The following is a 27,612-nucleotide window of genomic DNA, read 5'->3' on the forward strand; positions in this document are numbered from 1 at the left end:
CTTGAGGACTTCTTAATCAGCAGGCGGGTACAACAATAAAGTGTTTAATATTACAATACAGGCGAAAATTCAGACACCTTGTCATAGGCTCACCTTGTCCAGGGACCCAGGCATGCTGCCTTTCCACTCTCAGAGCCCTTCACCTAACCTACTGTGCAGCTGTTTCACCTCTAATATCACTGTTCCACAGGCAGCGTGATGTCACAATGTTCCTTGTCTGTAGCCTGAACCATGAGCCTTTGCAACCCTGGCATAATCTACATACTTCCAATTGGTGAAGTCTTGGACCACAAATGCAGTGAAGAATAATGGATTGTTACTCTTCATTCATTTTTGCCCATTGGCTCAGATTTGAATGCTTACAGGCCATCCGAGCATCTCTGCCAGGCCACCCTATGTCTAGAGACTGTAGATTTAGAGAGTTTATAAACATTGTAGGTTCATCAATGAAGTGTGCTCGCTTCGGCAGCACATATACTAAAATTGGAACGATACAGAGAAGATTAGCATGGCCCCTGCGCAAGGATGACACGCAAATTCGTGAAGCGTTCCATATTTTTACCAGCTTTCAGGAGAGAAATGTTCTATGTTTTCAAGACTAATTGAAATAATAAAGCAGGTTCCAGTGCTTTCCTCCTAATATGTATTTTTCAATTTTTCTCTCCTCAACATTTTTAATGTATTTACCTCGCAGTAAAGAAGGTGCACTCTATGTGTCCAGCTGCATTTAGCAAGGAAGCCTGCAGGACTTCTGGGACTTTTCTTTCTCTTCTTCAGCCTCCCTGTCATTATTCTTCACAACCCCCAAATCTATACTGCTGCCAGCGATGCGTTGCTTTGTGGGAAGCAAGACAAAGAGAAGGGGAGGGTCTATGCAAATGATGGCCTCAGGGCTGTCTGGGAGTCCCTTTTCAGCAGTACTGTTAAAATCCGCCTTGCAACCAGATTGGTCGGGTAAGCCGAAAAACACCAGGCATGATTGGGCACCGGGTCCTCTAGGCCCTTGGAGGACATATTGGGCCTGCATCCCTCAGTTTCTGAGGTCCAAGAAATGTTCACCCTCCACCCTAATAGAGAGGTCTTGGCCGATCGTGGCCGATCGGGGCAGAAGGGAGCAGGGCAAGATGCTCATGATCCTGCTCTAATAATGAACTGCCTTCCTCTCTCCTTACCTGTGGTTATGCCTGGCTGCTTGGTTCCAGTTGTAGGCCTACATCCCACAGGCAATTTGCTTGTGTCTCTCACACATGTAAATGGGTCAGCACTCAAGTGCACACACCTGCCTGCACCCACAGATCCTCTCACACACACTTTTCTCAACAAGATTTTTTCCTAGTTTAGAGACTCAGAGACCCATGTTGAAATACAAAAGCAGCACACCACATGACGGCCTTCACATAGAATCCAGCAGCAAATGGGAAACTTTTAACTAGCCGTGGTCCTATTACTGCAGCCCTACCATGGAACGACTGCTGGATGAGTCGTGCTCGAGAATATTGAACCTACAACAAGTCTGAGGTAAATAAGAATTCCACAGGAATACCATAAACAGGGACCTATGACCCTTTCGAGCCAGATAGGAATCAAACCTACAATCGTCTGATCCGTAGTCAGACGCGTTATCCATTGCGCCACTGGCCCCATGTAGGTACACCCATACTTTTGTCCTTAAGAGGACCAGAAATTGTGTGTGTGTGTGTGTGTGTGTGTGTGTGTGTTTTAAAACACCATTCCATCAACCTTTTTAGCCATGTTTACTGCTCACAACCAGAAGACACAAGTAAACCCACCTGAGGGACCTCCTGAAATTCTGTTCTGTCAGGTGTTCCTAACTTATACAAAGGACTTTAGGAGGAGGAAGGACCTAAAAGTCAGGCAAAATGGTCCTAGATCCAAGGAAATGTTTTAGATCAGCCTCAGTTTCTTAAATAGTCTGCATTAACATCATCAGTTCCACGTCTGTGTGGAGCTGATCTTGAGGACTTCTTAATCAGCAGGCGGGTACAACAATAAAGTGTTTAATATTACAATACAGGCGAAAATTCAGACACCTTGTCATAGGCTCACCTTGTCCAGGGACCCAGGCATGCTGCCTTTCCACTCTCAGAGCCCTTCACCTAACCTACTGTGCAGCTGTTTCACCTCTAATATCACTGTTCCACAGGCAGCGTGATGTCACAATGTTCCTTGTCTGTAGCCTGAACCATGAGCCTTTGCAACCCTGGCATAATCTACATACTTCCAATTGGTGAAGTCTTGGACCACAAATGCAGTGAAGAATAATGGATTGTTATTCTTCATTCATTTTTGCCCATTGGCTCAGATTTGAATGCTTACAGGCCATCCGAGCATCTCTGCCAGGCCACCCTATGTCTAGAGACTGTAGATTTAGAGAGTTTATAAACATTGTAGGTTCATCACTGAAGTGTGCTCGCTTCGGCAGCACATATACTAAAATTGGAACGATACAGAGAAGATTAGCATGGCCCCTGCGCAAGGATGACACGCAAATTCGTGAAGCGTACCATATTTTTACCAGCTTTCAGGAGAGAAATGTTCTATGTTTTCAAGACTAATTGAAATAATAAAGCAGGTTCCAGTGCTTTCCTCCTAATATGTATTTTTCAATTTTTCTCTCCTCAACATTTTTAATGTATTTACCTCGCAGTAAAGAAGGTGTACTCTATGTGTCCAGCTGCATTTAGCAAGGAAGCCTGCAGGACTTCTGGGACTTTTCTTTCTCTTCTTCAGCCTCCCTGTCATTATTCTTCACAACCCCCAAATCTAAACTGCTGCCAGCGATGCGTTGCTTTGTGGGAAGCAAGACAAAGAGAAGGGGAGGGCCTATGCAAATGATGGCCTCAGGGCTGTCTGGGAGTCCCTTTTCAGCAGTACTGTTAAAATCCGCCTTGCAACCAGATTGGTCTGGTAAGCTGAAAAATACCAGGCATGATTGGGCACCGGGTCCTCTAGGCCCTTGGAGGACATATTGGGCCTGCATCCCTCAGTTTCTGAGGTCCAAGAAATGTTCACCCTCCACCCTAATAGAGAGGTCTTGGCCGATCGGGGCAGAAGGGAGCAGGGCAAGATGCTCATGATCCTGCTCTAATAATGAACTGCCTTCCTCTCTCCTTACCTGTGGTTATGCCTGGCTGCTTGGTTCCAGTTGTAGGCCTACATCCCACAGGCAATTTGCTTGTCTCTCTCACACATGTAAATGGGTCAGCACTCAAGTGCACACACCTGCCTGCACCCACAGATCCTCTCACACACACTTTTCTCAACAAGATTTTTTCCTAGTTTAGAGACTCAGAGACCCATGTTGAAATACAAAAGCAGCACACCACATGACGGCCGTCACATAGAATCCATCAGCAAATGGGAAACTTTTAACTAGCCGTGGTCCTATTACTGCAGCCCTACCATGGAACGACTGCTGGATGAGTCGTGCTCGAGAATATTGAACCTACAACAAGTCTGAGGTAAATAAGAATTCCACAGGAATACCATAAAACAGGGACCTATGACCCTTTCGAGCCAGATAGGAATCAAACCTACAATCTTCTGATCCGTAGTCAGACGCGTTATCCATTGCGCCACTGGCCCCATGTAGGTACACCCATACTTTTGTCCTTAAGAGGACCAGAAATTGTGTGTGTGTGTGTGTGTGTTTTAAAACACCATTCCATCAACATTTTTAGCCATGTTTACTGCTCACAACCAGAAGACACAAGTAAACCCACCTGAGGGACCTCCTGAAATTCTGTTCTGTCAGGTGTTCCTAACTTATAGAAAGGACTTTAGGAGGAGGAAGGACCTAAAAGTCAGGCGAAATGGTCCTAGATCCAAGGAAATGTTTTAGATCAGCCTCAGTTTCTTAAATAGTCTGCATTAACATCATCAGTTCCACGTCTGTGTGGAGCTGATCTTGAGGACTTCTTTATCAGCAGGCGGGTACAACAATAAAGTGTTTAATATTACAATACAGGCGAAAATTCAGACACCTTGTCATAGGCTCACCTTGTCCAGGGACCCAGGCATGCTACCTTTCCACTCTCAGAGCCCTTCACCTAACCTACTGTGCAGCTGTTTCACCTCTAATATCACTGTTCCACAGGCAGCGTGATGTCACAATGTTCCTTGTCTGTAGCCTGAACCATGAGCCTTTGCAACCCTGGCATAATCTACATACTTCCAATTGGTGAAGTCTTGGACCACAAATGCAGTGAAGAATAATGGATTGTTACTCTTCATTCATTTTTGCCCATTGGCTCAGATTTGAATGCTTACAGGCCATCCGAGCATCTCTGCCAGGCCACCCTATGTCTAGAGACTGTAGATTTAGAGAGTTTATAAACATTGTAGGTTCATCAATGAAGTGTGCTCGCTTAGGCAGCACATATACTAAAATTGGAACGATACAGAGAAGATTAGCATGGCCCCTGCGCAAGGATGACACGCAAATTCGTGAAGCGTTCCATATTTTTACCAGCTTTCAGGAGAGAAATGTTCTATGTTTTCAAGACTAATTAAAATAATAAAGCAGGTTCCAGTGCTTTCCTCCTAATATGTATTTTTCAATTTTTCTCTCCTCAACATTTTTAATGTATTTACCTCGCAGTAAAGAAGGTGCACTCTATGTGTCCAGCTGCATTTAGCAAGGAAGCCTGCAGGACTTCTGGGACTTTTCTTTCTCTTCTTCAGCCTCCCTGTCATTATTCTTCACAACCCCCAAATCTATACTGCTGCCAGCGATGCGTTGCTTTGTGGGAAGCAAGACAAAGAGAAGGGGAGGGCCTATGCAAATGATGGCCTCAGGGCTGTCTGGGAGTCCCTTTTCAGCAGTACTGTTAAAATCCGCCTTGCAACCAGATTGGTCGGGTAAGCTGAAAAACACCAGGCATGATTGGGCACCGGGTCCTCTAGGCCCTTGGAGGACATATTGGGCCTGCATCCCTCAGTTTCTGAGGTCCAAGAAATGTTCACCCTCCACCCTAATAGAGAGGTAGTGGCCGATCGGGGCAGAAGGGAGCAGGGCAAGATGCTCATGATCCTGCTCTAATAATGAACTGCCTTCCTCTCTCCTTACCTGTGGTTATGCCTGGCTGCTTGGTTCCAGTTGTAGGCCTACATCCCACAGGCAATTTGCTTGTCTCTCTCACACATGTAAATGGGTCAGCACTCAAGTGCACACACCTGCCTGCACCCACAGATCCTCTCACACACACTTTTCTCAACAAGATTTTTTCCTAGTTTAGAGACTCAGAGACCCATGTTGAAATACAAAAGCAGCACACCACATGACGGCCTTCACATAGAATCCAGCAGCAAATGGGAAACTTTTAACTAGCCGTGGTCCTATTACTGCAGCCCTACCATGGAACGACTGCTGGATGAGTCGTGCTCGAGAATATTGAACCTACAACAAGTCTGAGGTAAATAAGAATTCCACAGGAATACCATAAACAGGGACCTATGACCCTTTCGAGCCAGATAGGAATCAAACCTACAATCGTCTGATCCGTAGTCAGACGCGTTATCCATTGCACCACTGGCCCCATGTAGGTACACCCATACTTTTGTCCTTAAGAGGACCAGAAATTGTGTGTGTGTGTGTGTGTGTGTGTGTGTGTGTGTGTGTGTGTGTTTTAAAACACCATTCCATCAACCTTTTTAGCCATGTTTACTGCTCACAACCAGAAGACACAAGTAAACCCACCTGAGGGACCTCCTGAAATTCTGTTCTGTCAGGTGTTCCTAACTTATACAAAGGACTTTAGGAGGAGGAAGGACCTAAAAGTCAGGCGAAATGGTCCTAGATCCAAGGAAATGTTTTAGATCAGCCTCAGTTTCTTAAATAGTCTGCATTAACATCATCAGTTCCACGTCTGTGTGGAGCTGATCTTGAGGACTTCTTAATCAGCAGGCGGGTACAACAATAAAGTGTTTAATATTACAATACAGGCGAAAATTCAGACACCTTGTCATAGGCTCACCTTGTCCAGGGACCCAGGCATGCTGCCTTTCCACTCTCAGAGCCCTTCACCTAACCTACTGTGCAGCTGTTTCACCTCTAATATCACTGTTCCACAGGCAGCGTGATGTCACAATGTTCCTTGTCTGTAGCCTGAACCATGAGCCTTTGCAACCCTGGCATAATCTACATACTTCCAATTGGTGAAGTCTTGGACCACAAATGCAGTGAAGAATAATGGATTGTTACTCTTCATTCATTTTTGCCCATTGGCTCAGATTTGAATGCTTACAGGCCATCCGAGCATCTCTGCCAGGCCACCCTATGTCTAGAGACTGTAGATTTAGAGAGTTTATAAACATTGTAGGTTCATCACTGAAGTGTGCTCGCTTCGGCAGCACATATACTAAAATTGGAACGATACAGAGAAGATTAGCATGGCCCCTGCGCAAGGATGACACGCAAATTCGTGAAGCGTACCATATTTTTACCAGCTTTCAGGAGAGAAATGTTCTATGTTTTCAAGACTAATTGAAATAATAAAGCAGGTTCCAGTGCTTTCCTCCTAATATGTATTTTTCAATTTTTCTCTCCTCAACATTTTTAATGTATTTACCTCGCAGTAAAGAAGGTGTACTCTATGTGTCCAGCTGCATTTAGCAAGGAAGCCTGCAGGACTTCTGGGACTTTTCTTTCTCTTCTTCAGCCTCCCTGTCATTATTCTTCACAACCCCCAAATCTATACTGCTGCCAGCGATGCGTTGCTTTGTGGGAAGCAAGACAAAGAGAAGGGGAGGGCCTATGCAAATGATGGCCTCAGGGCTGTCTGGGAGTCCCTTTTCAGCAGTACTGTTAAAATCCGCCTTGCAACCAGATTGGTCTGGTAAGCTGAAAAATACCAGGCATGATTGGGCACCGGGTCCTCTAGGCCCTTGGAGGACATATTGGGCCTGCATCCCTCAGTTTCTGAGGTCCAAGAAATGTTCACCCTCCACCCTAATAGAGAGGTCGGGGCAGAAGGGAGCAGGGCAAGATGCTCATGATCCTGCTCTAATAATGAACTGCCTTCCTCTCTCCTTACCTGTGGTTATGCCTGGCTGCTTGGTTCCAGTTGTAGGCCTACATCCCACAGGCAATTTGCTTGTCTCTCTCACACATGTAAATGGGTCAGCACTCAAGTGCACACACCTGCCTGCACCCACAGATCCTCTCACACACACTTTTCTCAACAAGATTTTTTCCTAGTTTAGAGACTCAGAGACCCATGTTGAAATACAAAAGCAGCACACCACATGACGGCCTTCACATAGAATCCAGCAGCAAATGGGAAACTTTTAACCAGCCGTGGTCCTATTACTGCAGCCCTACCATGGAACGACTGCTGGATGAGTCGTGCTCAAGAATATTGAACCTACAACAAGTCTGAGGTAAATAAGAATTCCACAGGAATACCATAAAACAGGGACCTATGACCCTTTCGAGCCAGATAGGAGTCGAACCTACAATCTTCTGATCCGTAGTCAGACACGTTATCCATTGCGCCACTGGCCCCATGTAGGTACACCCATACTTTTGTCCTTAAGAGGACCAGAAATTGTGTGTGTGTGTGTGTGTGTGTGTTTTAAAACACCATTCCATCAACCTTTTTAGCCATGTTTACTGCTCACAACCAGAAGACACAAGTAAACCCACCTGAGGGACCTCCTGAAATTCTGTTCTGTCAGGTGTTCCTAACTTATACAAAGGACTTTAGGAGGAGGAAGGACCTAAAAGTCAGGCGAAATGGTCCTAGATCCAAGGAAATGTTTTAGATCAGCCTCAGTTTCTTAAATAGTCTGCATTAACATCATCAGTTCCACGTCTGTGTGGAGCTGATCTTGAGGACTTCTTAATCAGCAGGCGGGTACAACAATAAAGTGTTTAATATTACAATACAGGCGAAAATTCAGACACCTTGTCATAGGCTCACCTTGTCCAGGGACCCAGGCATGCTGCCTTTCCACTCTCAGAGCCCTTCACCTAACCTACTGTGCAGCTGTTTCACCTCTAATATCACTGTTCCACAGGCAGCGTGATGTCACAATGTTCCTTGTCTGTAGCCTGAACCATGAGCCTTTGCAACCCTGGCATAATCTACATACTTCCAATTGGTGAAGTCTTGGACCACAAATGCAGTGAAGAATAATGGATTGTTACTCTTCATTCATTTTTGCCCATTGGCTCAGATTTGAATGCTTACAGGCCATCCGAGCATCTCTGCCAGGCCACCCTATGTCTAGAGACTGTAGATTTAGAGAGTTTATAAACATTGTAGGTTCATCAATGAAGTGTGCTCGCTTCGGCAGCACGTATACTAAAATTGGAACGATACAGAGAAGATTAGCATAGCCCCTGCGCAAGGATGACACGCAAATTCGTGAAGCGTTCCATATTTTTACCAGCTTTCAGGAGAGAAATGTTCTATGTTTTCAAGACTAATTGAAATAATAAAGCAGGTTCCAGTGCTTTCCTCCTAATATGTATTTTTCAATTTTTCTCTCCTCAACATTTTTAATGTATTTACCTCGCAGTAAAGAAGGTGCACTCTATGTGTCCAGCTGCATTTAGCAAGGAAGCCTGCAGGACTTCTGGGACTTTTCTTTCTCTTCTTCAGCCTCCCTGTCATTATTCTTCACAACCCCCAAATCTATACTGCTGCCAGCGATGCGTTGCTTTGTGGGAAGCAAGACAAAGAGAAGGGGAGGGCCTATGCAAATGATGGCCTCAGGGCTGTCTGGGAGTCCCTTTTCAGCAGTACTGTTAAAATCCGCCTTGCAACCAGATTGGTCTGGTAAGCTGAAAAATACCAGGCATGATTGGGCACCGGGTCCTCTAGGCCCTTGGAGGACATATTGGGCCTGCATCCCTCAGTTTCTGAGGTCCAAGAAATGTTCACCCTCCACCCTAATAGAGAGGTCTTGGCCGATCGGGGCAGAAGGGAGCAGGGCAAGATGCTCATGATCCTGCTCTAATAATGAACTGCCTTCCTCTCTCCTTACCTGTGGTTATGCCTGGCTGCTTGGTTCCAGTTGTAGGCCTACATCCCACAGGCAATTTGCTTGTCTCTCTCACACATGTAAATGGGTCAGCACTCAAGTGCACACACCTGCCTGCACCCACAGATCCTCTCACACACACTTTTCTCAACAAGATTTTTTCCTAGTTTAGAGACTCAGAGACCCATGTTGAAATACAAAAGCAGCACACCACATGACGGCCGTCACATAGAATCCATCAGCAAATGGGAAACTTTTAACTAGCCGTGGTCCTATTACTGCAGCCCTACCATGGAACGACTGCTGGATGAGTCGTGCTCGAGAATATTGAACCTACAACAAGTCTGAGGTAAATAAGAATTCCACAGGAATACCATAAAACAGGGACCTATGACCCTTTCGAGCCAGATAGGAATCAAACCTACAATCTTCTGATCCGTAGTCAGACGCGTTATCCATTGCGCCACTGGCCCCATGTAGGTACACCCATACTTTTGTCCTTAAGAGGACCAGAAATTGTGTGTGTGTGTGTGTGTGTTTTAAAACACCATTCCATCAACATTTTTAGCCATGTTTACTGCTCACAACCAGAAGACACAAGTAAACCCACCTGAGGGACCTCCTGAAATTCTGTTCTGTCAGGTGTTCCTAACTTATAGAAAGGACTTTAGGAGGAGGAAGGACCTAAAAGTCAGGCGAAATGGTCCTAGATCCAAGGAAATGTTTTAGATCAGCCTCAGTTTCTTAAATAGTCTGCATTAACATCATCAGTTCCACGTCTGTGTGGAGCTGATCTTGAGGACTTCTTTATCAGCAGGCGGGTACAACAATAAAGTGTTTAATATTACAATACAGGCGAAAATTCAGACACCTTGTCATAGGCTCACCTTGTCCAGGGACCCAGGCATGCTACCTTTCCACTCTCAGAGCCCTTCACCTAACCTACTGTGCAGCTGTTTCACCTCTAATATCACTGTTCCACAGGCAGCGTGATGTCACAATGTTCCTTGTCTGTAGCCTGAACCATGAGCCTTTGCAACCCTGGCATAATCTACATACTTCCAATTGGTGAAGTCTTGGACCACAAATGCAGTGAAGAATAATGGATTGTTACTCTTCATTCATTTTTGCCCATTGGCTCAGATTTGAATGCTTACAGGCCATCCGAGCATCTCTGCCAGGCCACCCTATGTCTAGAGACTGTAGATTTAGAGAGTTTATAAACATTGTAGGTTCATCAATGAAGTGTGCTCGCTTAGGCAGCACATATACTAAAATTGGAACGATACAGAGAAGATTAGCATGGCCCCTGCGCAAGGATGACACGCAAATTCGTGAAGCGTTCCATATTTTTACCAGCTTTCAGGAGAGAAATGTTCTATGTTTTCAAGACTAATTAAAATAATAAAGCAGGTTCCAGTGCTTTCCTCCTAATATGTATTTTTCAATTTTTCTCTCCTCAACATTTTTAATGTATTTACCTCGCAGTAAAGAAGGTGCACTCTATGTGTCCAGCTGCATTTAGCAAGGAAGCCTGCAGGACTTCTGGGACTTTTCTTTCTCTTCTTCAGCCTCCCTGTCATTATTCTTCACAACCCCCAAATCTATACTGCTGCCAGCGATGCGTTGCTTTGTGGGAAGCAAGACAAAGAGAAGGGGAGGGCCTATGCAAATGATGGCCTCAGGGCTGTCTGGGAGTCCCTTTTCAGCAGTACTGTTAAAATCCGCCTTGCAACCAGATTGGTCGGGTAAGCTGAAAAACACCAGGCATGATTGGGCACCGGGTCCTCTAGGCCCTTGGAGGACATATTGGGCCTGCATCCCTCAGTTTCTGAGGTCCAAGAAATGTTCACCCTCCACCCTAATAGAGAGGTAGTGGCCGATCGGGGCAGAAGGGAGCAGGGCAAGATGCTCATGATCCTGCTCTAATAATGAACTGCCTTCCTCTCTCCTTACCTGTGGTTATGCCTGGCTGCTTGGTTCCAGTTGTAGGCCTACATCCCACAGGCAATTTGCTTGTCTCTCTCACACATGTAAATGGGTCAGCACTCAAGTGCACACACCTGCCTGCACCCACAGATCCTCTCACACACACTTTTCTCAACAAGATTTTTTCCTAGTTTAGAGACTCAGAGACCCATGTTGAAATACAAAAGCAGCACACCACATGACGGCCTTCACATAGAATCCAGCAGCAAATGGGAAACTTTTAACTAGCCGTGGTCCTATTACTGCAGCCCTACCATGGAACGACTGCTGGATGAGTCGTGCTCGAGAATATTGAACCTACAACAAGTCTGAGGTAAATAAGAATTCCACAGGAATACCATAAACAGGGACCTATGACCCTTTCGAGCCAGATAGGAATCAAACCTACAATCGTCTGATCCGTAGTCAGACGCGTTATCCATTGCACCACTGGCCCCATGTAGGTACACCCATACTTTTGTCCTTAAGAGGACCAGAAATTGTGTGTGTGTGTGTGTGTGTGTGTGTGTGTGTGTGTGTGTTTTAAAACACCATTCCATCAACCTTTTTAGCCATGTTTACTGCTCACAACCAGAAGACACAAGTAAACCCACCTGAGGGACCTCCTGAAATTCTGTTCTGTCAGGTGTTCCTAACTTATACAAAGGACTTTAGGAGGAGGAAGGACCTAAAAGTCAGGCGAAATGGTCCTAGATCCAAGGAAATGTTTTAGATCAGCCTCAGTTTCTTAAATAGTCTGCATTAACATCATCAGTTCCACGTCTGTGTGGAGCTGATCTTGAGGACTTCTTAATCAGCAGGCGGGTACAACAATAAAGTGTTTAATATTACAATACAGGCGAAAATTCAGACACCTTGTCATAGGCTCACCTTGTCCAGGGACCCAGGCATGCTGCCTTTCCACTCTCAGAGCCCTTCACCTAACCTACTGTGCAGCTGTTTCACCTCTAATATCACTGTTCCACAGGCAGCGTGATGTCACAATGTTCCTTGTCTGTAGCCTGAACCATGAGCCTTTGCAACCCTGGCATAATCTACATACTTCCAATTGGTGAAGTCTTGGACCACAAATGCAGTGAAGAATAATGGATTGTTACTCTTCATTCATTTTTGCCCATTGGCTCAGATTTGAATGCTTACAGGCCATCCGAGCATCTCTGCCAGGCCACCCTATGTCTAGAGACTGTAGATTTAGAGAGTTTATAAACATTGTAGGTTCATCACTGAAGTGTGCTCGCTTCGGCAGCACATATACTAAAATTGGAACGATACAGAGAAGATTAGCATGGCCCCTGCGCAAGGATGACACGCAAATTCGTGAAGCGTACCATATTTTTACCAGCTTTCAGGAGAGAAATGTTCTATGTTTTCAAGACTAATTGAAATAATAAAGCAGGTTCCAGTGCTTTCCTCCTAATATGTATTTTTCAATTTTTCTCTCCTCAACATTTTTAATGTATTTACCTCGCAGTAAAGAAGGTGTACTCTATGTGTCCAGCTGCATTTAGCAAGGAAGCCTGCAGGACTTCTGGGACTTTTCTTTCTCTTCTTCAGCCTCCCTGTCATTATTCTTCACAACCCCCAAATCTATACTGCTGCCAGCGATGCGTTGCTTTGTGGGAAGCAAGACAAAGAGAAGGGGAGGGCCTATGCAAATGATGGCCTCAGGGCTGTCTGGGAGTCCCTTTTCAGCAGTACTGTTAAAATCCGCCTTGCAACCAGATTGGTCTGGTAAGCTGAAAAATACCAGGCATGATTGGGCACCGGGTCCTCTAGGCCCTTGGAGGACATATTGGGCCTGCATCCCTCAGTTTCTGAGGTCCAAGAAATGTTCACCCTCCACCCTAATAGAGAGGTCGGGGCAGAAGGGAGCAGGGCAAGATGCTCATGATCCTGCTCTAATAATGAACTGCCTTCCTCTCTCCTTACCTGTGGTTATGCCTGGCTGCTTGGTTCCAGTTGTAGGCCTACATCCCACAGGCAATTTGCTTGTCTCTCTCACACATGTAAATGGGTCAGCACTCAAGTGCACACACCTGCCTGCACCCACAGATCCTCTCACACACACTTTTCTCAACAAGATTTTTTCCTAGTTTAGAGACTCAGAGACCCATGTTGAAATACAAAAGCAGCACACCACATGACGGCCTTCACATAGAATCCAGCAGCAAATGGGAAACTTTTAACCAGCCGTGGTCCTATTACTGCAGCCCTACCATGGAACGACTGCTGGATGAGTCGTGCTCAAGAATATTGAACCTACAACAAGTCTGAGGTAAATAAGAATTCCACAGGAATACCATAAAACAGGGACCTATGACCCTTTCGAGCCAGATAGGAGTCGAACCTACAATCTTCTGATCCGTAGTCAGACACGTTATCCATTGCGCCACTGGCCCCATGTAGGTACACCCATACTTTTGTCCTTAAGAGGACCAGAAATTGTGTGTGTGTGTGTGTGTGTGTGTTTTAAAACACCATTCCATCAACCTTTTTAGCCATGTTTACTGCTCACAACCAGAAGACACAAGTAAACCCACCTGAGGGACCTCCTGAAATTCTGTTCTGTCAGGTGTTCCTAACTTATACAAAGGACTTTAGGAGGAGGAAGGACCTAAAAGTCAGGCGAAATGGTCCTAGATCCAAGGAAATGTTTTAGATCAGCCTCAGTTTCTTAAATAGTCTGCATTAACATCATCAGTTCCACGTCTGTGTGGAGCTGATCTTGAGGACTTCTTAATCAGCAGGCGGGTACAACAATAAAGTGTTTAATATTACAATACAGGCGAAAATTCAGACACCTTGTCATAGGCTCACCTTGTCCAGGGACCCAGGCATGCTGCCTTTCCACTCTCAGAGCCCTTCACCTAACCTACTGTGCAGCTGTTTCACCTCTAATATCACTGTTCCACAGGCAGCGTGATGTCACAATGTTCCTTGTCTGTAGCCTGAACCATGAGCCTTTGCAACCCTGGCATAATCTACATACTTCCAATTGGTGAAGTCTTGGACCACAAATGCAGTGAAGAATAATGGATTGTTACTCTTCATTCATTTTTGCCCATTGGCTCAGATTTGAATGCTTACAGGCCATCCGAGCATCTCTGCCAGGCCACCCTATGTCTAGAGACTGTAGATTTAGAGAGTTTATAAACATTGTAGGTTCATCAATGAAGTGTGCTCGCTTCGGCAGCACGTATACTAAAATTGGAACGATACAGAGAAGATTAGCATAGCCCCTGCGCAAGGATGACACGCAAATTCGTGAAGCGTTCCATATTTTTACCAGCTTTCAGGAGAGAAATGTTCTATGTTTTCAAGACTAATTGAAATAATAAAGCAGGTTCCAGTGCTTTCCTCCTAATATGTATTTTTCAATTTTTCTCTCCTCAACATTTTTAATGTATTTACCTCGCAGTAAAGAAGGTGCACTCTATGTGTCCAGCTGCATTTAGCAAGGAAGCCTGCAGGACTTCTGGGACTTTTCTTTCTCTTCTTCAGCCTCCCTGTCATTATTCTTCACAACCCCCAAATCTATACTGCTGCCAGCGATGCGTTGCTTTGTGGGAAGCAAGACAAAGAGAAGGGGAGGGCCTATGCAAATGATGGCCTCAGGGCTGTCTGGGAGTCCCTTTTCAGCAGTACTGTTAAAATCCGCCTTGCAACCAGATTGGTCGGGTAAGCTGAAAAACACCAGGCATGATTGGGCACCGGGTCCTCTAGGCCCTTGGAGGACATATTGGGCCTGCATCCCTCAGCTTCTGAGGTCCAAGAAATGTTCACCCTCCACCCTAATAGAGAGGTATTGGCCGATCGTGGCCGATCGGGGCAGAAGGGAGCAGGGCAAGATGCTCATGATCCTGCTCTAATAATGAACTGCCTTCCTCTCTCCTTACCTGTGGTTATGCCTGGCTGCTTGGTTCCAGTTGTAGGCCTACATCCCACAGGCAATTTGCTTGTCTCTCTCACACATGTAAATGGGTCAGCACTCAAGTGCACACACCTGCCTGCACCCACAGATCCTCTCACACACACTTTTCTCAACAAGATTTTTTCCTAGTTTAGAGACTCAGAGACCCATGTTGAAATACAAAAGCAGCACACCACATGACGGCCGTCACATAGAATCCATCAGCAAATGGGAAACTTTTAACTAGCCGTGGTCCTATTACTGCAGCCCTACCATGGAACGACTGCTGGATGAGTCGTGCTCGAGAATATTGAACCTACAACAAGTCTGAGGTAAATAAGAATTCCACAGGAATACCATAAAACAGGGACCTATGACCCTTTCGAGCCAGATAGGAATCAAACCTACAATCTTCTGATCCGTAGTCAGACGCGTTATCCATTGCACCACTGGCCCCATGTAGGTACACCCATACTTTTGTCCTTAAGAGGATCAGAAATTGTGTGTGTGTGTGTGTGTGTTTTAAAACACCATTCCATCAACATTTTTAGCCATGTTTACTGCTCACAACCAGAAGACACAAGTAAACCCACCTGAGGGACCTCCTGAAATTCTGTTCTGTCAGGTGTTCCTAACTTATACAAAGGACTTTAGGAGGAGGAAGGACCTAAAAGTCAGGCGAAATGGTCCTAGATCCAAGGAAATGTTTTAGATCAGCCTCAGTTTCTTAAATAGTCTGCATTAACATCATCAGTTCCACGTCTGTGTGGAGCTGATCTTGAGGACTTCTTTATCAGCAGGCGGGTACAACAATAAAGTGTTTAATATTACAATACAGGCGAAAATTCAGACACCTTGTCATAGGCTCACCTTGTCCAGGGACCCAGGCATGCTACCTTTCCACTCTCAGAGCCCTTCACCTAACCTACTGTGCAGCTGTTTCACCTCTAATATCACTGTTCCACAGGCAGCGTGATGTCACAATGTTCCTTGTCTGTAGCCTGAACCATGAGCCTTTGCAACCCTGGCATAATCTACATACTTCCAATTGGTGAAGTCTTGGACCACAAATGCAGTGAAGAATAATGGATTGTTACTCTTCATTCATTTTTGCCCATTGGCTCAGATTTGAATGCTTACAGGCCATCCGAGCATCTCTGCCAGGCCACCCTATGTCTAGAGACTGTAGATTTAGAGAGTTTATAAACATTGTAGGTTCATCAATGAAGTGTGCTCGCTTCGGCAGCACATATACTAAAATTGGAACGATACAGAGAAGATTAGCATGGCCCCTGCGCAAGGATGACACGCAAATTCGTGAAGCGTTCCATATTTTTACCAGCTTTCAGGAGAGAAATGTTCTATGTTTTCAAGACTAATTAAAATAATAAAGCAGGTTCCAGTGCTTTCCTCCTAATATGTATTTTTCAATTTTTCTCTCCTCAACATTTTTAATGTATTTACCTCGCAGTAAAGAAGGTGCACTCTATGTGTCCAGCTGCATTTAGCAAGGAAGCCTGCAGGACTTCTGGGACTTTTCTTTCTCTTCTTCAGCCTCCCTGTCATTATTCTTCACAACCCCCAAATCTATACTGCTGCCAGCGATGCGTTGCTTTGTGGGAAGCAAGACAAAGAGAAGGGGAGGGCCTATGCAAATGATGGCCTCAGGGCTGTCTGGGAGTCTCTTTTCAGCAGTACTGTTAAAATCCGCCTTGCAACCAGATTGGTCGGGTAAGCTGAAAAACACCAGGCATGATTGGGCACCGGGTCCTCTAGGCCCTTGGAGGACATATTGGGCCTGCATCCCTCAGTTTCTGAGGTCCAAGAAATGTTCACCCTCCACCCTAATAGAGAGGTCTTGGCCGATCGTGGCCGATCGGGGCAGAAGGGAGCAGGGCAAGATGCTCATGATCCTGCTCTAATAATGAACTGCCTTCCTCTCTCCTTACCTGTGGTTATGCCTGGCTGCTTGGTTCCAGTTGTAGGCCTACATCCCACAGGCAATTTGCTTGTCTCTCTCACACATGTAAATGGGTCAGCACTCAAGTGCACACACCTGCCTGCACCCACAGATCCTCTCACACACACTTTTCTCAACAAGATTTTTTCCTAGTTTAGAGACTCAGAGACCCATGTTGAAATACAAAAGCAGCACACCACATAACGGCCTTCACATAGAATCCAGCAGCAAATGGGAAACTTTTAACCAGCCGTGGTCCTATTACTGCAGCCCTACCATGGAACGACTGCTGGATGAGTCGTGCTCAAGAATATTGAACCTACAACAAGTCTGAGATAAATAAGAATTCCACAGGAATACCATAAAACAGGGACCTATGACCCTTTCGAGCCAGATAGGAGTCGAACCTACAATCTTCTGATCCGTGGTCAGACGCGTTATCCATTGCGCCACTGGCCCCATGTAGGTACACCCATACTTTTGTCCTTAAGAGGACCAGAAATTGTGTGTGTGTGTGTGTGTGTGTTTTAAAACACCATTCCATCAACCTTTTTAGCCATGTTTACTGCTCACAACCAGAAGACACAAGTAAACCCACCTGAGGGACCTCCTGAAATTCGGTTCTGTCAGGTGTTCCTAACTTATACAAAGGACTTTAGGAGGAGGAAGGACCTAAAAGTCAGGCGAAATGGTCCTAGATCCAAGGAAATGTTTTAGATCAGCCTCAGTTTCTTAAATAGTCTGCATTAACATCATCAGTTCCACGTCTGTGTGGAGCTGATCTTGAGGACTTCTTAATCAGCAGGCGGGTACAACAATAAAGTGTTTAATATTACAATACAGGCGAAAATTCAGACACCTTGTCATAGGCTCACCTTGTCCAGGGACCCAGGCATGCTGCCTTTCCACTCTCAGAGCCCTTCACCTAACCTACTGTGCAGCTGTTTCACCTCTAATATCACTGTTCCACAGGCAGCGTGATGTCACAATGTTCCTTGTCTGTAGCCTGAACCATGAGCCTTTGCAACCCTGGCATAATCTACATACTTCCAATTGGTGAAGTCTTGGACCACAAATGCAGTGAAGAATAATGGATTGTTACTCTTCATTCATTTTTGCCCATTGGCTCAGATTTGAATGCTTACAGGCCATCCGAGCATCTCTGCCAGGCCACCCTATGTCTAGAGACTGTAGATTTAGAGAGTTTATAAACATTGTAGGTTCATCAATGAAGTGTGCTCGCTTCGGCAGCACATATACTAAAATTGGAACGATACAGAGAAGATTAGCATGGCCCCTGCGCAAGGATGACACGCAAATTCGTGAAGCGTTCCATATTTTTACCAGCTTTCAGGAGAGAAATGTTCTATGTTTTCAAGACTAATTGAAATAATAAAGCAGGTTCCAGTGCTTTCCTCCTAATATGTATTTTTCAATTTTTCTCTCCTCAACATTTTTAATGTATTTACCTCGCAGTAAAGAAGGTGCACTCTATGTGTCCAGCTGCATTTAGCAAGGAAGCCTGCAGGACTTCTGGGACTTTTCTTTCTCTTCTTCAGCCTCCCTGTCATTATTCTTCACAACCCCCAAATCTATACTGCTGCCAGCGATGCGTTGCTTTGTGGGAAGCAAGACAAAGAGAAGGGGAGGGTCTATGCAAATGATGGCCTCAGGGCTGTCTGGGAGTCCCTTTTCAGCAGTACTGTTAAAATCCGCCTTGCAACCAGATTGGTCGGGTAAGCCGAAAAACACCAGGCATGATTGGGCACCGGGTCCTCTAGGCCCTTGGAGGACATATTGGGCCTGCATCCCTCAGTTTCTGAGGTCCAAGAAATGTTCACCCTCCACCCTAATAGAGAGGTCTTGGCCGATCGTGGCCGATCGGGGCAGAAGGGAGCAGGGCAAGATGCTCATGATCCTGCTCTAATAATGAACTGCCTTCCTCTCTCCTTACCTGTGGTTATGCCTGGCTGCTTGGTTCCAGTTGTAGGCCTACATCCCACAGGCAATTTGCTTGTGTCTCTCACACATGTAAATGGGTCAGCACTCAAGTGCACACACCTGCCTGCACCCACAGATCCTCTCACACACACTTTTCTCAACAAGATTTTTTCCTAGTTTAGAGACTCAGAGACCCATGTTGAAATACAAAAGCAGCACACCACATGACGGCCTTCACATAGAATCCAGCAGCAAATGGGAAACTTTTAACTAGCCGTGGTCCTATTACTGCAGCCCTACCATGGAACGACTGCTGGATGAGTCGTGCTCGAGAATATTGAACCTACAACAAGTCTGAGGTAAATAAGAATTCCACAGGAATACCATAAACAGGGACCTATGACCCTTTCGAGCCAGATAGGAATCAAACCTACAATCGTCTGATCCGTAGTCAGACGCGTTATCCATTGCGCCACTGGCCCCATGTAGGTACACCCATACTTTTGTCCTTAAGAGGACCAGAAATTGTGTGTGTGTGTGTGTGTGTGTGTGTGTGTGTTTTAAAACACCATTCCATCAACCTTTTTAGCCATGTTTACTGCTCACAACCAGAAGACACAAGTAAACCCACCTGAGGGACCTCCTGAAATTCTGTTCTGTCAGGTGTTCCTAACTTATACAAAGGACTTTAGGAGGAGGAAGGACCTAAAAGTCAGGCAAAATGGTCCTAGATCCAAGGAAATGTTTTAGATCAGCCTCAGTTTCTTAAATAGTCTGCATTAACATCATCAGTTCCACGTCTGTGTGGAGCTGATCTTGAGGACTTCTTAATCAGCAGTCGGGTACAACAATAAAGTGTTTAATATTACAATACAGGCGAAAATTCAGACACCTTGTCATAGGCTCACCTTGTCCAGGGACCCAGGCATGCTGCCTTTCCACTCTCAGAGCCCTTCACCTAACCTACTGTGCAGCTGTTTCACCTCTAATATCACTGTTCCACAGGCAGCGTGATGTCACAATGTTCCTTGTCTGTAGCCTGAACCATGAGCCTTTGCAACCCTGGCATAATCTACATACTTCCAATTGGTGAAGTCTTGGACCACAAATGCAGTGAAGAATAATGGATTGTTATTCTTCATTCATTTTTGCCCATTGGCTCAGATTTGAATGCTTACAGGCCATCCGAGCATCTCTGCCAGGCCACCCTATGTCTAGAGACTGTAGATTTAGAGAGTTTATAAACATTGTAGGTTCATCACTGAAGTGTGCTCGCTTCGGCAGCACATATACTAAAATTGGAACGATACAGAGAAGATTAGCATGGCCCCTGCGCAAGGATGACACGCAAATTCGTGAAGCGTACCATATTTTTACCAGCTTTCAGGAGAGAAATGTTCTATGTTTTCAAGACTAATTGAAATAATAAAGCAGGTTCCAGTGCTTTCCTCCTAATATGTATTTTTCAATTTTTCTCTCCTCAACATTTTTAATGTATTTACCTCGCAGTAAAGAAGGTGTACTCTATGTGTCCAGCTGCATTTAGCAAGGAAGCCTGCAGGACTTCTGGGACTTTTCTTTCTCTTCTTCAGCCTCCCTGTCATTATTCTTCACAACCCCCAAATCTAAACTGCTGCCAGCGATGCGTTGCTTTGTGGGAAGCAAGACAAAGAGAAGGGGAGGGCCTATGCAAATGATGGCCTCAGGGCTGTCTGGGAGTCCCTTTTCAGCAGTACTGTTAAAATCCGCCTTGCAACCAGATTGGTCTGGTAAGCTGAAAAATACCAGGCATGATTGGGCACCGGGTCCTCTAGGCCCTTGGAGGACATATTGGGCCTGCATCCCTCAGTTTCTGAGGTCCAAGAAATGTTCACCCTCCACCCTAATAGAGAGGTCTTGGCCGATCGGGGCAGAAGGGAGCAGGGCAAGATGCTCATGATCCTGCTCTAATAATGAACTGCCTTCCTCTCTCCTTACCTGTGGTTATGCCTGGCTGCTTGGTTCCAGTTGTAGGCCTACATCCCACAGGCAATTTGCTTGTCTCTCTCACACATGTAAATGGGTCAGCACTCAAGTGCACACACCTGCCTGCACCCACAGATCCTCTCACACACACTTTTCTCAACAAGATTTTTTCCTAGTTTAGAGACTCAGAGACCCATGTTGAAATACAAAAGCAGCACACCACATGACGGCCTTCACATAGAATCCAGCAGCAAATGGGAAACTTTTAACCAGCCGTGGTCCTATTACTGCAGCCCTACCATGGAACGACTGCTGGATGAGTCGTGCTCAAGAATATTGAACCTACAACAAGTCTGAGGTAAATAAGAATTCCACAGGAATACCATAAAACAGGGACCTATGACCCTTTCGAGCCAGATAGGAGTCGAACCTACAATCTTCTGATCCGTAGTCAGACACGTTATCCATTGCGCCACTGGCCCCATGTAGGTATACCCATACTTTTGTCCTTAAGAGGACCAGAAATTGTGTGTGTGTGTGTGTGTGTGTGTGTGTTTTAAAACACCATTCCATCAACCTTTTTAGCCATGTTTACTGCTCACAACCAGAAGACACAAGTAAACCCACCTGAGGGACCTCCTGAAATTCTGTTCTGTCAGGTGTTCCTAACTTATACAAAGGACTTTAGGAGGAGGAAGGACCTAAAAGTCAGGCGAAATGGTCCTAGATCCAAGGAAATGTTTTAGATCAGCCTCAGTTTCTTAAATAGTCTGCATTAACATCATCAGTTCCACGTCTGTGTGGAGCTGATCTTGAGGACTTCTTAATCAGCAGGCGGGTACAACAATAAAGTGTTTAATATTACAATACAGGCGAAAATTCAGACACCTTGTCATAGGCTCACCTTGTCCAGGGACCCAGGCATGCTGCCTTTCCACTCTCAGAGCCCTTCACCTAACCTACTGTGCAGCTGTTTCACCTCTAATATCACTGTTCCACAGGCAGCGTGATGTCACAATGTTCCTTGTCTGTAGCCTGAACCATGAGCCTTTGCAACCCTGGCATAATCTACATACTTCCAATTGGTGAAGTCTTGGACCACAAATGCAGTGAAGAATAATGGATTGTTACTCTTCATTCATTTTTGCCCATTGGCTCAGATTTGAATGCTTACAGGCCATCCGAGCATCTCTGCCAGACCACCCTATGTCTAGAGACTGTAGATTTAGAGAGTTTATAAACATTGTAGGTTCATCAATGAAGTGTGCTCGCTTCGGCAGCACGTATACTAAAATTGGAACGATACAGAGAAGATTAGCATAGCCCCTGCGCAAGGATGACACGCAAATTCGTGAAGCGTTCCATATTTTTACCAGCTTTCAGGAGAGAAATGTTCTATGTTTTCAAGACTAATTGAAATAATAAAGCAGGTTCCAGTGCTTTCCTCCTAATATGTATTTTTCAATTTTTCTCTCCTCAACATTTTTAATGTATTTACCTCGCAGTAAAGAAGGTGCACTCTATGTGTCCAGCTGCATTTAGCAAGGAAGCCTGCAGGACTTCTGGGACTTTTCTTTCTCTTCTTCAGCCTCCCTGTCATTATTCTTCACAACCCCCAAATCTATACTGCTGCCAGCGATGCGTTGCTTTGTGGGAAGCAAGACAAAGAGAAGGGGAGGGCCTATGCAAATGATGGCCTCAGGGCTGTCTGGGAGTCCCTTTTCAGCAGTACTGTTAAAATCCGCCTTGCAACCAGATTGGTCGGGTAAGCTGAAAAACACCAGGCATGATTGGGCACCGGGTCCTCTAGGCCCTTGGAGGACATATTGGGCCTGCATCCCTCAGCTTCTGAGGTCCAAGAAATGTTCACCCTCCACCCTAATAGAGAGGTATTGGCCGATCGTGGCCGATCGGGGCAGAAGGGAGCAGGGCAAGATGCTCATGATCCTGCTCTAATAATGAACTGCCTTCCTCTCTCCTTACCTGTGGTTATGCCTGGCTGCTTGGTTCCAGTTGTAGGCCTACATCCCACAGGCAATTTGCTTGTCTCTCTCACACATGTAAATGGGTCAGCACTCAAGTGCACACACCTGCCTGCACCCACAGATCCTCTCACACACACTTTTCTCAACAAGATTTTTTCCTAGTTTAGAGACTCAGAGACCCATGTTGAAATACAAAAGCAGCACACCACATGACGGCCGTCACATAGAATCCATCAGCAAATGGGAAACTTTTAACTAGCCGTGGTCCTATTACTGCAGCCCTACCATGGAACGACTGCTGGATGAGTCGTGCTCGAGAATATTGAACCTACAACAAGTCTGAGGTAAATAAGAATTCCACAGGAATACCATAAAACAGGGACCTATGACCCTTTCGAGCCAGATAGGAATCAAACCTACAATCTTCTGATCCGTAGTCAGACGCGTTATCCATTGCGCCACTGGCCCCATGTAGGTACACCCATACTTTTGTCCTTAAGAGGACCAGAAATTGTGTGTGTGTGTGTGTGTGTTTTAAAACACCATTCCATCAACATTTTTAGCCATGTTTACTGCTCACAACCAGAAGACACAAGTAAACCCACCTGAGGGACCTCCTGAAATTCTGTTCTGTCAGGTGTTCCTAACTTATACAAAGGACTTTAGGAGGAGGAAGGACCTAAAAGTCAGGCGAAATGGTCCTAGATCCAAGGAAATGTTTTAGATCAGCCTCAGTTTCTTAAATAGTCTGCATTAACATCATCAGTTCCACGTCTGTGTGGAGCTGATCTTGAGGACTTCTTTATCAGCAGGCGGGTACAACAATAAAGTGTTTAATATTACAATACAGGCGAAAATTCAGACACCTTGTCATAGGCTCACCTTGTCCAGGGACCCAGGCATGCTACCTTTCCACTCTCAGAGCCCTTCACCTAACCTACTGTGCAGCTGTTTCACCTCTAATATCACTGTTCCACAGGCAGCGTGATGTCACAATGTTCCTTGTCTGTAGCCTGAACCATGAGCCTTTGCAACCCTGGCATAATCTACATACTTCCAATTGGTGAAGTCTTGGACCACAAATGCAGTGAAGAATAATGGATTGTTACTCTTCATTCATTTTTGCCCATTGGCTCAGATTTGAATGCTTACAGGCCATCCGAGCATCTCTGCCAGGCCACCCTATGTCTAGAGACTGTAGATTTAGAGAGTTTATAAACATTGTAGGTTCATCAATGAAGTGTGCTCGCTTCGGCAGCACATATACTAAAATTGGAACGATACAGAGAAGATTAGCATGGCCCCTGCGCAAGGATGACACGCAAATTCGTGAAGCGTTCCATATTTTTACCAGCTTTCAGGAGAGAAATGTTCTATGTTTTCAAGACTAATTAAAATAATAAAGCAGGTTCCAGTGCTTTCCTCCTAATATGTATTTTTCAATTTTTCTCTCCTCAACATTTTTAATGTATTTACCTCGCAGTAAAGAAGGTGCACTCTATGTGTCCAGCTGCATTTAGCAAGGAAGCCTGCAGGACTTCTGGGACTTTTCTTTCTCTTCTTCAGCCTCCCTGTCATTATTCTTCACAACCCCCAAATCTATACTGCTGCCAGCGATGCGTTGCTTTGTGGGAAGCAAGACAAAGAGAAGGGGAGGGCCTATGCAAATGATGGCCTCAGGGCTGTCTGGGAGTCTCTTTTCAGCAGTACTGTTAAAATCCGCCTTGCAACCAGATTGGTCGGGTAAGCTGAAAAACACCAGGCATGATTGGGCACCGGGTCCTCTAGGCCCTTGGAGGACATATTGGGCCTGCATCCCTCAGTTTCTGAGGTCCAAGAAATGTTCACCCTCCACCCTAATAGAGAGGTCTTGGCCGATCGTGGCCGATCGGGGCAGAAGGGAGCAGGGCAAGATGCTCATGATCCTGCTCTAATAATGAACTGCCTTCCTCTCTCCTTACCTGTGGTTATGCCTGGCTGCTTGGTTCCAGTTGTAGGCCTACATCCCACAGGCAATTTGCTTGTCTCTCTCACACATGTAAATGGGTCAGCACTCAAGTGCACACACCTGCCTGCACCCACAGATCCTCTCACACACACTTTTCTCAACAAGATTTTTTCCTAGTTTAGAGACTCAGAGACCCATGTTGAAATACAAAAGCAGCACACCACATGACGGCCTTCACATAGAATCCAGCAGCAAATGGGAAACTTTTAACCAGCCGTGGTCCTATTACTGCAGCCCTACCATGGAACGACTGCTGGATGAGTCGTGCTCAAGAATATTGAACCTACAACAAGTCTGAGGTAAATAAGAATTCCACAGGAATACCATAAATAGGGACCTATGACCCTTTCGAGCCAGATAGGAGTCGAACCTACAATCTTCTGATCCGAGGTCAGACGCGTTATCCATTGCGCCACTGGCCCCATGTAGGTACACCCATACTTTTGTCCTTAAGAGGACCAGAAATTGTGTGTGTGTGTGTGTGTGTGTGTTTTAAAACACCATTCCATCAACCTTTTTAGCCATGTTTACTGCTCACAACCAGAAGACACAAGTAAACCCACCTGAGGGACCTCCTGAAATTCGGTTCTGTCAGGTGTTCCTAACTTATACAAAGGACTTTAGGAGGAGGAAGGACCTAAAAGTCAGGCGAAATGGTCCTAGATCCAAGGAAATGTTTTAGATCAGCCTCAGTTTCTTAAATAGTCTGCATTAACATCATCAGTTCCACGTCTGTGTGGAGCTGATCTTGAGGACTTCTTAATCAGCAGGCGGGTACAACAATAAAGTGTTTAATATTACAATACAGGCGAAAATTCAGACACCTTGTCATAGGCTCACCTTGTCCAGGGACCCAGGCATGCTGCCTTTCCACTCTCAGAGCCCTTCACCTAACCTACTGTGCAGCTGTTTCACCTCTAATATCACTGTTCCACAGGCAGCGTGATGTCACAATGTTCCTTGTCTGTAGCCTGAACCATGAGCCTTTGCAACCCTGGCATAATCTACATACTTCCAATTGGTGAAGTCTTGGACCACAAATGCAGTGAAGAATAATGGATTGTTACTCTTCATTCATTTTTGCCCATTGGCTCAGATTTGAATGCTTACAGGCCATCCGAGCATCTCTGCCAGGCCACCCTATGTCTAGAGACTGTAGATTTAGAGAGTTTATAAACATTGTAGGTTCATCAATGAAGTGTGCTCGCTTCGGCAGCACATATACTAAAATTGGAACGATACAGAGAAGATTAGCATGGCCCCTGCGCAAGGATGACACGCAAATTCGTGAAGCGTTCCATATTTTTACCAGCTTTCAGGAGAGAAATGTTCTATGTTTTCAAGACTAATTAAAATAATAAAGCAGGTTCCAGTGCTTTCCTCCTAATATGTATTTTTCAATTTTTCTCTCCTCAACATTTTTAATGTATTTACCTCGCAGTAAAGAAGGTGCACTCTATGTGTCCAGCTGCATTTAGCAAGGAAGCCTGCAGGACTTCTGGGACTTTTCTTTCTCTTCTTCAGCCTCCCTGTCATTATTCTTCACAACCCCCAAATCTATACTGCTGCCAGCGATGCGTTGCTTTGTGGGAAGCAAGACAAAGAGAAGGGGAGGGCCTATGCAAATGATGGCCTCAGGGCTGTCTGGGAGTCTCTTTTCAGCAGTACTGTTAAAATCCGCCTTGCAACCAGATTGGTCGGGTAAGCTGAAAAACACCAGGCATGATTGGGCACCGGGTCCTCTAGGCCCTTGGAGGACATATTGGGCCTGCATCCCTCAGTTTCTGAGGTCCAAGAAATGTTCACCCTCCACCCTAATAGAGAGGTCTTGGCCGATCGTGGCCGATCGGGGCAGAAGGGAGCAGGGCAAGATGCTCATGATCCTGCTCTAATAATGAACTGCCTTCCTCTCTCCTTACCTGTGGTTATGCCTGGCTGCTTGGTTCCAGTTGTAGGCCTACATCCCACAGGCAATTTGCTTGTCTCTCTCACACATGTAAATGGGTCAGCACTCAAGTGCACACACCTGCCTGCACCCACAGATCCTCTCACACACACTTTTCTCAACAAGATTTTTTCCTAGTTTAGAGACTCAGAGACCCATGTTGAAATACAAAAGCAGCACACCACATAACGGCCTTCACATAGAATCCAGCAGCAAATGGGAAACTTTTAACCAGCCGTGGTCCTATTACTGCAGCCCTACCATGGAACGACTGCTGGATGAGTCGTGCTCAAGAATATTGAACCTACAACAAGTCTGAGATAAATAAGAATTCCACAGGAATACCATAAAACAGGGACCTATGACCCTTTCGAGCCAGATAGGAGTCGAACCTACAATCTTCTGATCCGTGGTCAGACGCGTTATCCATTGCGCCACTGGCCCCATGTAGGTACACCCATACTTTTGTCCTTAAGAGGACCAGAAATTGTGTGTGTGTGTGTGTGTGTGTTTTAAAACACCATTCCATCAACCTTTTTAGCCATGTTTACTGCTCACAACCAGAAGACACAAGTAAACCCACCTGAGGGACCTCCTGAAATTCGGTTCTGTCAGGTGTTCCTAACTTATACAAAGGACTTTAGGAGGAGGAAGGACCTAAAAGTCAGGCGAAATGGTCCTAGATCCAAGGAAATGTTTTAGATCAGCCTCAGTTTCTTAAATAGTCTGCATTAACATCATCAGTTCCACGTCTGTGTGGAGCTGATCTTGAGGACTTCTTAATCAGCAGGCGGGTACAACAATAAAGTGTTTAATATTACAATACAGGCGAAAATTCAGACACCTTGTCATAGGCTCACCTTGTCCAGGGACCCAGGCATGCTGCCTTTCCACTCTCAG

At 45.5% G+C, this 27,612-nt stretch overlaps 22 non-coding genes across 22 annotated transcripts; 14 read left to right on the forward strand and 8 right to left on the reverse strand.

The window, feature by feature from the left end:
- The first annotated feature begins 453 nt into the window (after positions 1–453).
- LOC146820154 (U6 spliceosomal RNA) lies at positions 454–560 on the forward strand. The gene has a single exon (XR_014964533.1). It is a non-coding gene; the product is annotated as a U6 spliceosomal RNA (small nuclear RNA).
- A 1,867-nt stretch (positions 561–2,427) lies between these two features.
- On the forward strand, positions 2,428–2,534 carry LOC146820155 (U6 spliceosomal RNA). Its single transcript, XR_014965362.1, has one exon. It is a non-coding gene; the product is annotated as a U6 spliceosomal RNA (small nuclear RNA).
- Positions 2,535–3,533: 999 nt separating this feature from the next.
- TRNAR-ACG (transfer RNA arginine (anticodon ACG)) lies at positions 3,534–3,606 on the reverse strand. The gene has a single exon. It is a non-coding gene; the product is annotated as a tRNA-Arg (tRNA).
- Positions 3,607–4,380: 774 nt separating this feature from the next.
- LOC146820157 (U6 spliceosomal RNA) lies at positions 4,381–4,487 on the forward strand. The gene has a single exon (XR_014963335.1). It is a non-coding gene; the product is annotated as a U6 spliceosomal RNA (small nuclear RNA).
- A 1,869-nt stretch (positions 4,488–6,356) lies between these two features.
- On the forward strand, positions 6,357–6,463 carry LOC146820158 (U6 spliceosomal RNA). The gene has a single exon (XR_014965363.1). It is a non-coding gene; the product is annotated as a U6 spliceosomal RNA (small nuclear RNA).
- A 989-nt stretch (positions 6,464–7,452) lies between these two features.
- Positions 7,453–7,525, reverse strand: TRNAR-ACG (transfer RNA arginine (anticodon ACG)). Its single transcript has one exon. It is a non-coding gene; the product is annotated as a tRNA-Arg (tRNA).
- A 778-nt stretch (positions 7,526–8,303) lies between these two features.
- LOC146820160 (U6 spliceosomal RNA) lies at positions 8,304–8,410 on the forward strand. Its single transcript, XR_014964458.1, has one exon. It is a non-coding gene; the product is annotated as a U6 spliceosomal RNA (small nuclear RNA).
- Positions 8,411–9,409: 999 nt separating this feature from the next.
- On the reverse strand, positions 9,410–9,482 carry TRNAR-ACG (transfer RNA arginine (anticodon ACG)). Its single transcript has one exon. It is a non-coding gene; the product is annotated as a tRNA-Arg (tRNA).
- A 774-nt stretch (positions 9,483–10,256) lies between these two features.
- Positions 10,257–10,363, forward strand: LOC146820162 (U6 spliceosomal RNA). Its single transcript, XR_014963336.1, has one exon. It is a non-coding gene; the product is annotated as a U6 spliceosomal RNA (small nuclear RNA).
- Positions 10,364–12,228: 1,865 nt separating this feature from the next.
- LOC146820163 (U6 spliceosomal RNA) lies at positions 12,229–12,335 on the forward strand. The gene has a single exon (XR_014965364.1). It is a non-coding gene; the product is annotated as a U6 spliceosomal RNA (small nuclear RNA).
- Positions 12,336–13,324: 989 nt separating this feature from the next.
- On the reverse strand, positions 13,325–13,397 carry TRNAR-ACG (transfer RNA arginine (anticodon ACG)). The gene has a single exon. It is a non-coding gene; the product is annotated as a tRNA-Arg (tRNA).
- Positions 13,398–14,175: 778 nt separating this feature from the next.
- Positions 14,176–14,282, forward strand: LOC146820165 (U6 spliceosomal RNA). The gene has a single exon (XR_014964459.1). It is a non-coding gene; the product is annotated as a U6 spliceosomal RNA (small nuclear RNA).
- A 1,856-nt stretch (positions 14,283–16,138) lies between these two features.
- LOC146820166 (U6 spliceosomal RNA) lies at positions 16,139–16,245 on the forward strand. The gene has a single exon (XR_014964544.1). It is a non-coding gene; the product is annotated as a U6 spliceosomal RNA (small nuclear RNA).
- Positions 16,246–17,254: 1,009 nt separating this feature from the next.
- On the reverse strand, positions 17,255–17,327 carry TRNAR-ACG (transfer RNA arginine (anticodon ACG)). Its single transcript has one exon. It is a non-coding gene; the product is annotated as a tRNA-Arg (tRNA).
- Positions 17,328–18,103: 776 nt separating this feature from the next.
- Positions 18,104–18,210, forward strand: LOC146820168 (U6 spliceosomal RNA). Its single transcript, XR_014964554.1, has one exon. It is a non-coding gene; the product is annotated as a U6 spliceosomal RNA (small nuclear RNA).
- Positions 18,211–20,077: 1,867 nt separating this feature from the next.
- On the forward strand, positions 20,078–20,184 carry LOC146820169 (U6 spliceosomal RNA). The gene has a single exon (XR_014965365.1). It is a non-coding gene; the product is annotated as a U6 spliceosomal RNA (small nuclear RNA).
- Positions 20,185–21,183: 999 nt separating this feature from the next.
- TRNAR-ACG (transfer RNA arginine (anticodon ACG)) lies at positions 21,184–21,256 on the reverse strand. The gene has a single exon. It is a non-coding gene; the product is annotated as a tRNA-Arg (tRNA).
- Positions 21,257–22,038: 782 nt separating this feature from the next.
- On the forward strand, positions 22,039–22,145 carry LOC146820171 (U6 spliceosomal RNA). The gene has a single exon (XR_014964460.1). It is a non-coding gene; the product is annotated as a U6 spliceosomal RNA (small nuclear RNA).
- Positions 22,146–23,154: 1,009 nt separating this feature from the next.
- On the reverse strand, positions 23,155–23,227 carry TRNAR-ACG (transfer RNA arginine (anticodon ACG)). Its single transcript has one exon. It is a non-coding gene; the product is annotated as a tRNA-Arg (tRNA).
- Positions 23,228–24,001: 774 nt separating this feature from the next.
- On the forward strand, positions 24,002–24,108 carry LOC146820173 (U6 spliceosomal RNA). Its single transcript, XR_014964556.1, has one exon. It is a non-coding gene; the product is annotated as a U6 spliceosomal RNA (small nuclear RNA).
- Positions 24,109–25,967: 1,859 nt separating this feature from the next.
- On the forward strand, positions 25,968–26,074 carry LOC146820174 (U6 spliceosomal RNA). The gene has a single exon (XR_014964557.1). It is a non-coding gene; the product is annotated as a U6 spliceosomal RNA (small nuclear RNA).
- A 1,009-nt stretch (positions 26,075–27,083) lies between these two features.
- Positions 27,084–27,156, reverse strand: TRNAR-ACG (transfer RNA arginine (anticodon ACG)). Its single transcript has one exon. It is a non-coding gene; the product is annotated as a tRNA-Arg (tRNA).
- Between the last annotated feature and the right edge of the window lie 456 nt (positions 27,157–27,612).

This window comes from Triturus cristatus, chromosome 6 (genome assembly GCF_964204655.1).
Source record: "Triturus cristatus chromosome 6, aTriCri1.1, whole genome shotgun sequence".
NCBI classification, from domain to species: domain Eukaryota; kingdom Metazoa; phylum Chordata; class Amphibia; order Caudata; family Salamandridae; genus Triturus; species Triturus cristatus.